This window comes from Arachis ipaensis, chromosome B5 (assembly GCF_059453495.1).
Source record: "Arachis ipaensis isolate K30076 ecotype BB chromosome B5, ASM5945349v1, whole genome shotgun sequence".
In the NCBI taxonomy this organism is placed as follows: domain Eukaryota; kingdom Viridiplantae; phylum Streptophyta; class Magnoliopsida; order Fabales; family Fabaceae; genus Arachis; species Arachis ipaensis.
The window spans coordinates 51,883,001-51,895,862 of NC_142440.1; the positions used below are offsets into that span (position 1 = coordinate 51,883,001).

Here is a 12,862-nt window from a genome sequence, read left to right on the forward strand (position 1 = left end):
GTACCTTTTTTTTTATTCGTTGCGGATGATAATGAAAAATAAACAAGCATACACTGAGAGCAATAAAAGCAAGTGTAGAGAAATATAGAAATATAGGAGATAATATACATCATGTACACTATAACAAAACATGTAGCATTTACAAAGATCAAGTTAGTTCACATCCTCGTCATCCTACGTAACTAATATATACACGACACTCCCGGGGCCTGGCCTATACAAAAAAAGCCGCTAAACTGGCACCCGGGCTAGCCTAACCACTATATAGCTCCTAGCTCTCGGGTGTACTAACACAAGTGAGAGACCAACTAACAGATAATGTCAGACTAGAGTGTCATCAAAAGAATGCCCCTTCCGCAGTCACACTATATCTACACGTGGCCGTTCAGAAAATCGCCGTGAGGCTCGTCCATCTCCTCATCCTGCTCTATCTCTATCTCAGGATCCTCCTCCTCCTCATCATTCGCAGCTACAACTATATCCTCAGATCTACCAGAAATACTGCTGTCATTACGTACAAAGCCATTCACGAGCACAGGTCCGTTCGCGTATATAGGAGCTATCCCACCGTCCGGTAGTGACGGCTCATTAGGCTGTGGAAAGTCAGTGATCGGCTCAGGGGAAAAGTCCTACTCTGGTGGTATCACAGGTACGTAGTCACCAGCTAACTTGGACTCACCAGAAATGATAGGCTCAGGTTCCACCACATTCAAAGGTTGAGCTGGTATAGGGGGTTCGGGTTCATCAGAAAAAGGATGTCCAGGTGCGTCAGGATGTAACCAGGATAAGGGAAAGTCGTAAGGAGCATCGGGGTCAAAATGCGGGCTAGACAGAGGATGTTGAAAAGCTCGAGTAGGTAATGCATATCGTCTAATATGAGGCTCCAAACCCATAATGAAGTAACTGTGATGTACTGGATCCTCGTAGACGTGAGGGTCCTCGTACTCATAGAAGATCACGCTCGTCTCCATCTGAGGGAAGGAAGGGAGAGAAGGGGTAAGAACTGGGGAGTTCTTAGTAGGGTCGGGGTTGTTAGTTACATTCATTTATTTGTTTTTGATTAGCGGATGGATAATAGGATACAGTAAAGTAGTAAACGGAAGTTAAAAAAATAGAGAGAAAAAAAACAAAGAACAGAACATAAGCAGAAGATACAAGAAGATAAAGCACAGACATAGCACTCGAGCAAACAAACATAAAGAAATAAATCACACACAAGTAGGAATGCGACAGAGGACGATGCGCAGACAAGAATGATGCATGTCTAGTCCTACTACAGGCCATGAGCTCATGTGTCGGTTAGCACCTGCATTCCTGACATTTATTTGGTCACGAGTTCACGATTTCCCGGATACGATCTTCCATTCAAATATATGCGCATATAATTATTAGCAGCTCTATTGAGACAGCCTCTGCTTTCTACTCGCAGGAAATATACTCTTGGGAACGGAAAATTGCTGTAGGTATCCTAGTTTCCCTACAGAAGCTCTAGGGTTGCTTTAAGCAACAGATAATAAACATTATCTCTTGGGTTGCATTAAGCAACGAATAAGCAAACAATATCTCTTTATTGTATTACTCATCTCTTTTATCTCTTTGCTCTGTTCTAGTTTCTCTTTTCTCTGTATCCCTGTACTCTGCTCTGGTTACTCTGTCCTCTGTAACTCTTTTCTTTTCTCTGATTACTATTTCCTCTGTATCTATAGTACTCTTTTTCTCTTTATCTCTTTACTTTACTATATTCTTTGTGTTTCTTTATTCTGTTCTGATTTTTCTGCTTAACGTACGTATGTAAAGCTTATGTAAATTTCGGTATGAATAGTTAGCCTGTCCCAAGTATAGGTTCATTAAGTCTATACTGAAATATTTTAACTTTTCATATAATACCTAACCCTAGTCGGAACTCAAGAACTAACTATGTTGCCCTAGTTTGTTCGCTAGTCTATGTCTGTTTTTCTGTCATTAAAACTTTATAGACTTTTTCTTCAATTTTTATCTTTTCTTTATCTTTTTATCTTTCTTTTATCTTTGCCTCACTAATATGTTCTTACCACTCGCTAAGTGTTTTATGAAGGTAATTATGAGATTCTACGCTTAAAGTTGTCTTTTTAAAGCTTTTACAAAAAACTGCCTTTTTCGTATTATTTTATTATTTTTATTAAAATATTATTTTTAATTAAATATTATTATTTAATATTTTATTATTATTTATTATTTTATCATTAGTTTTCGAAAATTAACTTACCTTTTACTTTTAACCTTTAAAATTCACTTTTTACCACCCGTAACTTTTAATCTTTCTACTTTAACCACCCTAACTTTTAGAAATTACTAAATAACCCCTTAAACACCAAAATTTTTACTTCCTTGCCCTTTTAAGGATCTAAAGCCTATTCTTCATTGTTCTTCACCACACTCAAAGTGTTCTTCATGTTCTTCATAAATTCTTTAGATTCTTTCTCTGTTTTTACCATTTTTCAGTCTTTTCAGCAATTGATTTTTACCAAAATTCAAAATAAATTCCCAGCCACTAAAGCCCCTTATTTCTTACTTGATTTCAACATAAATTAAACCCCAATTTAAGTCCTAGGGTTCATTTTTCCAGCAGCCATGAAGAACATAAATTCAAAGTTGAATATCATCAAATTTCATCAAATTTTCACCAAAATTTTAACAAGAATCACTCATATAAACAATCAATTTCAAGCACAGCCAAACCATATCATAATCACACAACTCAAACACAATCAATCAAGATTAATTTTACCAAACCCTACCTGGTTTTGCTGCTCCTAATTCAGTTAGATTTTCAGGTGGTCCTTAAGCACTTTTTCCTCCTAAATCACATGAAGAACAACTTTAAATCCAAAAAACCCTCAACTAACCAAATCTCCCTCAGCACGTTAGGAGGTGATTTCTAACCTTAGACTTGCTGGAATTTCATGTTTCTTGGCCCTCAAGTAAAGTTAAGCATGATTCCTAAGGAAGAACATCAAGAAAACACATGTTTAAGCATGTTTCCTTGAAACCGAATCAAAGAGAGATGGTGCAGCCAACTCACCTTGATTCCAGCGTTGATAAGTCATATGATCATGTAGAGAAAGAAGAGAGGATCATTTTGGTCGGATTGGAATTTTGATCTACAACAATTCCTTAAGATCGCGATGGTTATTTTGCGGCGGTTGTGTGAAACCGCCGCGAAAAGACAAATTGCGGCGCATATAGCGGCGGTTAGAAGTTGGGCTGCAATCAAGCCGGCATTTAGCGGCGGTTTTAAAAAACCGCCGCTATATTTTCATATGGTTTGCATTTCGCGGCGTCTTTTCAAAAATCGCCGCTATATGTGCGTCGGGTGATTTATTGTTTTACATTTTGCGGCGGTTTTGTTTTAACAAAACCGCCGCAAAATGCGTATTACCACATATTGTAATGTTTTCTTTAGTAATAACCATCTGGGTATAATCTAGTTAAGTAAACACTAGTATCTTAAGATACATATGTTTAAATCATTGTTACATCTATTTATATATGGTCCAAAAGTGTATAAAGAGTATAATGAAGAGTACATTTAATAATACCCATAATGAATATAATAAATAGTACATTCAATAATAAATAAAAATAATAATAATTATAAATATTTTTTATAAATTATTAAAAATCAAACATTTTCTAAAAATAATAATTATAAATATTTTCTATAAATTATTAAAAATAATAATTAAAAATATTTTCTACAAATCATTAAAAATTTAAAATTTTATATCTTTACCAAATTATAATTTTAAATTTTAAATTTTTTATTTTAATAATTTGTTGAGCATTTATTAAAATAAAAAATTTAAAATTTTTATTAATAATAATCTTAACCTGTATTCTTAGATATAAGAATTCATAATAACAAAATTAAAAATTAATTAATATTTTACCAAAACTAAATACTAAATAGAATAAAAATATTTTTAAATAAAAACCAATTAATGATCTGCATATTATCATGGTTAATAAATTCAATAATTCTAACTGACCAACAAATATAATGTTTTTGGCAAATATTTCTCTAATTTTAAATATTAAAGACTAAATTCTAAATCTTAATAAATATTTTTAGAAAATGTTAGATTTTTAAGAATTTATAAAAAATATTTATAATTATTATTTTTTTATTTATTATTGAATGTACTTTTTATTGAATTCATTATGGATATTATTAAATGTACTCTTTATATATGATTGGATCATATATAAATAGATATAAATTAATTTGATCTACTATGGTCCAAAATTAATTCGAAATGGACCGATTTAAATTACTAGGGATGTCCTAGCATGTATAATTTAAATCACCCTATTTCGAACTCCCCTAAGATTACATGCAAGCATAATTCGAATTGGACAAATTTGAATTACAAGCATCACTACTAATTCGATTAGGACTAATTCGAATTAGTGTTGGTTTGTGTCATTCGAATGGGACTAATTCGAATTACATAAGAATGTACTTTTGGGATATCCTGGTAATATTTTTCAATTTGGTAGATTTGTGTAATTTGGTCGTCCATTTGGTTTAATTGTGCATTTTGCCCAATATATAAGGTGACTATAATAACTATGATCAGATATAAAGTATACAACAAGAAATTGTATGGCAATAAAATGTGTTCATATGATATACATAATTATTAGCGTTATATATCGAAGAGTCATTTGGCTTGGTGGCAGCATGACATTGTTACTTTCGTTTATTTTTTATTTAGCGGCGGTATAACCGCCGCAAAACCCATTTACATTTCGCGGCGGTTATTCCAGCGGTTGACTAAAACCGCCGCTATCCGTTTTGCCGCGCCCTATTTTCCGGCGTTTCATGAAACCGCCGCGAAATGTTTTGCGGCGGTTCAAAACCGCCGCTAAACGGCTCCAGGAACCGCCGCTAAATGGCGTTTTTGTTCAAATTTGAGTTTTTGTTCAGCAGAAATCAAGCTTTGAAGATTTGGAACTAAGAACTTTTCTCTCTTTTTCTCTCTTCCTATTTTCGGCCACAAAGTGGAAATGAGCCAGCCTTGGGGGTTTTGGGGGTGTAGGATGAGTTGTGATTGGTTGGCTTGGAGGTGGATTAAAATAATATTAAAATATCTCAGGTGTATAACTACTAAAACTAGATGTATCGGAACACTTGCAAAAATATCTCTAAAAATTATTTTCTGAGCTACTAGCATAAATGACACTAGTAACATATTTATTATGAGAATAAGACATGTATAATAAGGCCTTAGCATTGCTAAAGTCATAAGAGAGTGCTGGTGCTAAGCTGCACCAGTAAACTGTGAACCCGGTTAAACCGATTTTCTGTTTTTAACTAAAACTGACCAGGTAACCTTATAAAATTATTCAAGAAGATTCTAATACTAATATAATGATAAAATCATCCTATTATCTCTCTTCTCTCATAAATCGAGTCCGGTTTGTCAAACTGAGACTATATACGAAAAATCGAATCAAAACTCCTAACCGATACTGTTCAAAAACTAGGTTCTTCATCAATGCGTTATCGAGCTTGCCTCATAAAAGGTTCTAGCTTAAAGATGACATAATGACAATGAGGATTGAGATACTTGATGATATATCAAAGGTTTTCCCCTTACTGATCTTCCGGAGAAATCCGTACTTTCAGAAAAAATCTCGCGTACTCGAAAACCGGGGTTGTTACACTTTGCCCGAGATTTGATGGCCCAAACCGGCGTTCCAAGTCAGCATAAAAATTCTGGCATCAAAACGCCAGAGCTGGCATAAAAGCTGGAGTTAAACACCCAAACTGGCACAAAAGCTGGCGTTTAACTCCAAGAAAAGTCTCTACATGTGGAAGCTTCAATGCTCAGCCCAAGCACATACCAAGTGGGACCAGAAGTGGATTCTGCATCATTTACTCATTTCTGTAATCCCTAGGCTACTAGTTTTCTATAAATAGGACCTTTTGCTATTGTATTTACACACCTCATGACATTTTACACATTTCATATTGTATCTTTGACGGCATGAGTCTCTAAACTCCATGGTTGCGGGTGAGGAGCTCTGCTGTGTCTCGATGAATTAATGCAATTACTACTGTTTTCCATTCTATCACGCTTGTTTCTATTCTAAGATATTCACTCATACTTCAACCTGACGAATGTGATGATCCGTGACACTCATCATTATTCTCACTTATGAATGTGTGCCTGACAACCACCTCCGTTCTATCTGCAATAGCTTGAGTGCATATCTCTTGAGTTTCTAATCTAAGATTAGAACCTCCGTGGTATCGGTGATGCCAGGGCATTTTGGCCAGTTTCACTGACCTTTTTTTTTACTGTTTTTAAGGTAGTTTCATGCATTTTCGTAGAAAATAAGCTAGTTTTGGGTAGATATTCACTTACATCTTGATTCAAGCATACATTGTGCACTTTACATGATTTCATGAGAATTTTGCATGAATTATATGACAAATTGGATGATGCATGACTCATGACTTGGACTAGAACTTTGATGCACTTTGTTGCTTGATTTCAAGACAAAGGAAGCAAAGAAGAACCACATTAGCAGTCACGTTAGACCCACTAACGTGACCTCTAACGTGGAATGGGTGCTAACTTGCAAAGTTAATGAGAAAGGTAATCGCCAATAACGCCCTCGAAGCCATCATAAGCCCACGTTAAGAGTCACGTTAACTAAGTTAACGTGAACTCTAACGTGGAAGAAGACGATAAGGCCAACGTTAGTGACACTCTCCTTTGTCACTAACGTTGGTCCAAGGTCATAATTAGCCACGTTAGTTGACACGTTAACTTAGTTAACGTGGACTCTAACGTTAAGAAGCAAAAGAGAAGCCAACATTAGTGACATTCACCTTTGTCACTAACGTTGGCCAAGCCTCCATAAGCCACGTTAACTCTCACGTTAACTTAGTTAACGTGGAAGCTAACGTGGAGAGAGCAATTGATAGCCAATGTTAGTGACACTTACCTTTGTCACTAACGTTGGGGTGAACCACCAAGAGCCACCATAAGCAACGTTAACTCCCACGTTAACTTAGTTAACGTGGAAGCTAACGTGGATAAAGAGATAATGAGCCAACGTTAGTGACACTCACCTTTGTCACTAACGTTGGGGATGGCTAGCATTACTACGTTAGAAGCCATGTTAACCTAGTTAACGTGGACTCTAACGTGGGAAAGGGGCACATTAGAACGTTAGTGACAAAGGTAAGTGTCACTAACGTTCTCGAAGAATTGGCACTGCTACGTTAGAAGCCACGTTAACCTAGTTAACGTGGACTCTAACATAGGGACAAGGGAGAACTCTCCACGTTATTGGGAAAGGTAAGTCCCAATAACGTGTGCGAAGGACCAAGAGGCAATGTTAGTGGTCACGTTAGTGCCACTAACGTTGAAGTCAACGTGATCATATTTGGGTTTGGAACGTTAGTGAAAAAGGTGATTGTCACTAACGTTCTCGAACCCACACTTTCACTTAACGTTGACACCACTAACGTCCTGAGTTAAAGTCCCTGCCTACTTCACCTTTTCTCTCTGCAAGCAAAGCTAAGCCCAATGAAAAGGATAACTGCTTCAAACTCAAGATTCAGAGGCCCATACCCAAGACTTGAAGAGCCAACTAGAAGATGAGAAGAGTAGTATATATAGGAGTAGCTTTGAATTAGTTAGAGAGTTGGGAACTATAGGGAGCCTTTGGCATAGAACTACTCTCTGAATTTTACTTTCTCTACACTTCTAGTTTTACTTTCATCATGTATTCTCCATCTTGGTTTTCATTTTCCAGAGCTATGAACAACTAAACCCCTTTCATTGGGTTAGGGAGCTCTGTTGTAATTTGATGGATCAATATTAGTTTTCATTCTCCTTCTTCTATCTTTTCTCTTGATTTTACTAGAAAGCTTTCGATCTTCATCCAATTGGGTAGTTATCTTGGAAAAGAAGCTATTCATACTTGGATCTCTTCTGAACCTTGAAAGAGGAATGAAGAGATCATGCTAGAAATGCTTTCTCATGCTGGACCAAATTGGCTTTGGATGGATATGTGACTATAATCCTACCAACACTTGATTTGGGAAATGCATGTGGTATAATCAGTGACCATACTTCATCTCTTCTCATGAGCAATTGACCAAGGAATTGGCTATTGATCAAGATTTGAGAGATTGAATTACCAAGAAATTGGAATTCGATCACTTAAGATTGCCAAGGAGATCAATGAATGCATTGATTGAGGAAGAGATGAAAATGAACTTGATCCGGAGAATGCAACATCTTCTGAGCCCAATGAACTCCCCATTTCTGATCTTACCCACTCTCTTTAATTTCTGCCATTTACTTTTATGAGTAATTACCCCATTCCCGTTTAAGATTCTGTAATTTACTTTCCGCCATTTACATTCAGCTCTTTATTTCTAGCATTTACTGTTTCTGCTATTTACTTTTCCGCCATTTAATTTTCTGCAAATCTCAAATCAAATTTTGGTTCACTCAACTAGAAAATTCCTCTAATTAAAGTTGCTTGATCAATCAATTTCTGTGGGATTCGACCTCACTCTATTGTGAGTTTTTACTTAACGAAAAATTCGGTACACTTGCCGAATAAAATTTGTTTAGAGACAAGTTTTCTGTGCGTATCAAGTTTATTGCGCCGTTGCCGGGGATTGATTTTGAATCAACAATAATTAAATTAGAGGATAACTAGATTGAGCATTTTTCTTTTGTTTGATTTAAATTTTTGTTGAGTTAATTCAACTTCCTTTGATTCTGAACCTGAGAGGACCTTCCTTAGATTAAGGAGGGAAGCATGAGGAAAAAGAGTAGTGGGTGCTGAGGAAGAGGAAGAGTACTTTGAACTAGACATGGAGGAGAATATGGAGAATATTCATGAAGAAGAGGCTCACAACCATGGTAGAGAAGGTCTAGCAAATCATGCTGGGCAAGAAAGAAGAGTTCTAGGCTCCTACATCAACCCAAACCCAGGAAACTGTGGGAGTAACATTCAAAAGCCAACCATACATGCCAACAACTTTGAACTAAAACCACAACTCATCACCCTTGTTCAGAACAACTATTCATTCGGAGGAGGCGTCCAAGAAGACCCCAATCAACATCTAACCACCTTCCTGAGGATATGTGATACTGTGAAGTCGAATGGTGTTCATCCTGACGCCTATAGACTGCTCTTATTTCCATTCTCACTCAAGGATAAAGCATCTAAATGGTTCGAATCCTTCCCTAAGGAGAGTTTGACAACCTAGGAAGATGTGGTGAACAAATTTTTAGCCAGATTCTATCCTCCTCAAAGAATCAACAGGCTGAGAGCTGAGGTTCAAACTTTCAGGCAGCAGGATGGTGAGACTCTATATAAAGCATGGGAGAGGTTTAAGGACTAACAAGGAGGTGTCCACCAGATATGTTCAATGAATGGGTGCAGCTACACATTTTCTATGAAGGCCTTTCTTATGAATCAAAGAAAGCAGTAGACCACTCATCCGGGGGATCTCTGAGCAAGAAGAAGACCATTGAGGAGGCCATAGATGTCATTAAAACGGTAGCAGAGAATGACTACTTCTATGCCTCCGAAAGAGGGAACACTAGAGGAGTGATGGAGCTAAACAATGTAGATGCTCTGCTGGCCCAAAACAAGCTCATTACCAAATAATTAGCTGACCTCACCATGAAGATGGAAAGGAACCAAGTAGCAGCAATCACCACCTCATCAACAACCCAAGAGGGAGTGAGTGCAGAGGCAGAGAGTGAACAGGAGCAAGCTAACTACATTGGGAATTCACCTAGACAAAATCATGACCCATACTCCAAGACCTACAACCCTGGTTGGAGGAATCACCCAAACTTTGGGTGGGGGAATCAACAAGATCAAAGCCAAGATCAGAGACGTCACAACCCCAACAACAATGCAGCTCACCAACAATTCACACAGAGAACATATCAACACCACCATAACAACACCTTTCCACATCCATATCAAAACCAAAATAACACTCCTCATCCTTCTACCTCCAATCCCAACCTACCATCATCTGAAGACAGACTCTCAAGGATAGAGAACCTGCTTGAAGGCATATGCAAAGAGATTCAAGACAACAAGGTGTTCAAGGAGGAAGTGCGAGAAAATTTTAAGACTAGGGAGACACCATCAAGAGGTTAGAATCTCAAGTGGGGTATCTCTCTGAACAGATTCCCAAACCTACAGATGGATTCCCAAGTGACACAGAGAAAAATCCGAGAGGTGAAACAAAGAAAGTAAGATGGGAAGATTGCAAGATGGTCACTATAAGTGGTAAGGAGACTGAGGACAAGCCAAACAAGCCGTAAGAACAACCTGGAGATACCTCAGCAGAGAAGAAGGAAAAAGATCACCAAGAACCAAAAATCTCACAACAGAAGCCGCTGAGACTCTATGCACCCTTTCCCTGACTACTCAATGGTACTGTGGAGAAGAGAATATACTCAAGATTTCTTGACTTGTTTGCATCTCTGCATGTAAACATACCATTCATGAAGACCATCCAACAAATGCCTGCATACATTAAGTATATGAAGGAACTGCTTCCCAGGAAAATCTCACTCAAGGGAGGCCAAACTATAGTGATGAACAAGGAGTGCAGCGCCCTCATTCAACCAGAGTTGCCTACAAAAAGAAAGGACCCAGGGAGTTTCTACATTCCTTGTGCCATCGGAGAAACCATGTTTGATAAGGGACTCTACGATTTGGGTGTAAGCATCAACTTAATGCCCTTATCCCTTATGAAGAAGATGTAGATCAATGAGATAATGCCCACAGATGTAGTCATCAGGCTGGCTGATAAAACTCAAAAACAAGCAATAGGAGTGGTGGAAAATGTGTTGGTAAAGGTTGGGAAATACTTCCTCCCAACAGACTTTGTCATATTGGACATGGAAGAGAGTCACACTCACCCAATCATATTGGGAAGACCATTCCTAGCTACAGCCAAAGCACTCATAGATGTAGAGCGAGGGGAGCTAATCTTGAGGATCCATGATGAACAACTCAGCTTTAATGTCTTCAAACTCTCACAAGAAACAGATCAAGAGAATAAGGAACCAAGGAAGAATCACAGTGAGATACTAAAGGAAGAAACAAGCACTGAAGCACAACCAGCACATCTGGGAACTCCCTTGATTGATGAACAAGGCAAACAATAATTGCCACAGCTCAAAGAAAATCATGAGGAACCCAAACCACCAGAATCATATGAGACCAGTAACCACATTTCCTTAGAGGAGGTGATGCCAGGGCATCTTGGCCAGTTTCACTGACCTTTTCTTTACTGTTTTTAGGTTAGTTTCATGCATTTCTTTAGGAAATAAGCTAGTTTTGGGTAAATATTCACTTATGGCTTGACTCAAGCATACATTGTTCATTTTACATGATTTCATGAGGATTTTGCATAAGTTTAGTGACAAATATTATGTTGCATTACTCATGACTTAGACTAGAGCTTTGATGCACTTTGTTGATTGATTTCAAGACCAAAAAGAAGCAAGAAAAGGGGAGGTAACTTGCAAAGATTAATGAGAAAAGTGATTGCCAATAAAAGCCATCAATGCCCACGTTAGAGAGTCACGTTTACCAAGTTAACGTGAACTCTAACGTGGAGAAAAGAAGTTGAGCCAACGTTAGTGACACTCAACATTGTCACTAACGTTGGCAATTACTCATAAGTGGCCACGTTAACCTAGTTAACGTGGCCTCTAACGTTAAGGGCGAGGGAGAGAAGCCAACGTTAGTGACACTCAACATTGTCACTAACGTTGGCCTATGGTGCTAAGTACCACGTTAACTCCCACGTTAACTTGGTTAACGTGGGAACTAACGTAGAAGATGAAGAGTTGTCGACAACGTTAGTGACACTCAACATTGTCACTAACGTTGAAGCAACCACACAACCCCCAAGAGTCACGTTAACTTCCACGTTAACTTGGTTAACGTGGAAGCTAACGATGAGAAATGAAGGATGAGCCAACGTTAGTGACACTCAACATTGTCACTAACGTTGGGATGGCTAAAAGATGGCCACGTTAGAAGCCACGTTAACCTAGTTAACGTGAACTCTAACGTGAGACCTAGGGGCACATTGGAACGTTAGTGACAATGTTGAATGTCACTAACGTTCTCGAAGGATGGCAAAGGCCACGTTAGAATCCACGTTAACTTAGTTAACATGAGCTTTAACGTGAAGCAAAAAGGGGCACACTGGAACGTTAGTGACAATGTTGAGTGTCACTAACGTTCTCGAAGGTTGACAAGGCAACGTTAAAAGCCACGTTAACCTAGTTAACGTGGGTTTTAATGTGAGGCAAAAGGGGTTTTAAGTGTCACTAACGTTCCCGAACCTGGACTTTCACTAAATGATTAACCCTCCTTACGCCCTGAGCTTAAGTCTCTGCCCACTCCGCACTTTCTCTCTGCAAGTAAAGCCAAGCCCAAATAAAGAAAGGAACTACTTCAAACTCAAGATCCAAAGGCCCAAGACTTGAAGAGTGAACTAGAAGCTGAGAAGAGTAGTATATATAGGAGTAGCTTTAAATTGTAAAGGAGTTCTGGAGGCTGAAGAACCATGATGGGATATTTTCTTGGAAGAAATGAATTTCTCCAAAACACCCAAAACTAACCGGCAAGTGCACCGGGTCGCATCAAGTAATAATAACTCACGGGAGTGAGGTCGATCCCATAGGGATTGAAGGATTGAGCAATTTTAGTTTAGTGGTTGATTTAGTCAAGCGAATCAAGATTTGGTTGAGAGATTTGTGATTTGTAGAATTTAAATTGCATAGAAAGTAAAGGG

General features: G+C 37.9%; 1 pseudogene; it reads right to left on the bottom strand.

Annotated features, from left to right (window-relative positions):
* Positions 1–371: 371 nt before the first annotated feature.
* LOC148564171 (uncharacterized) lies at positions 372–949 on the bottom strand (annotated as a pseudogene).
* Positions 950–12,862: the final 11,913 nt, after the last annotated feature.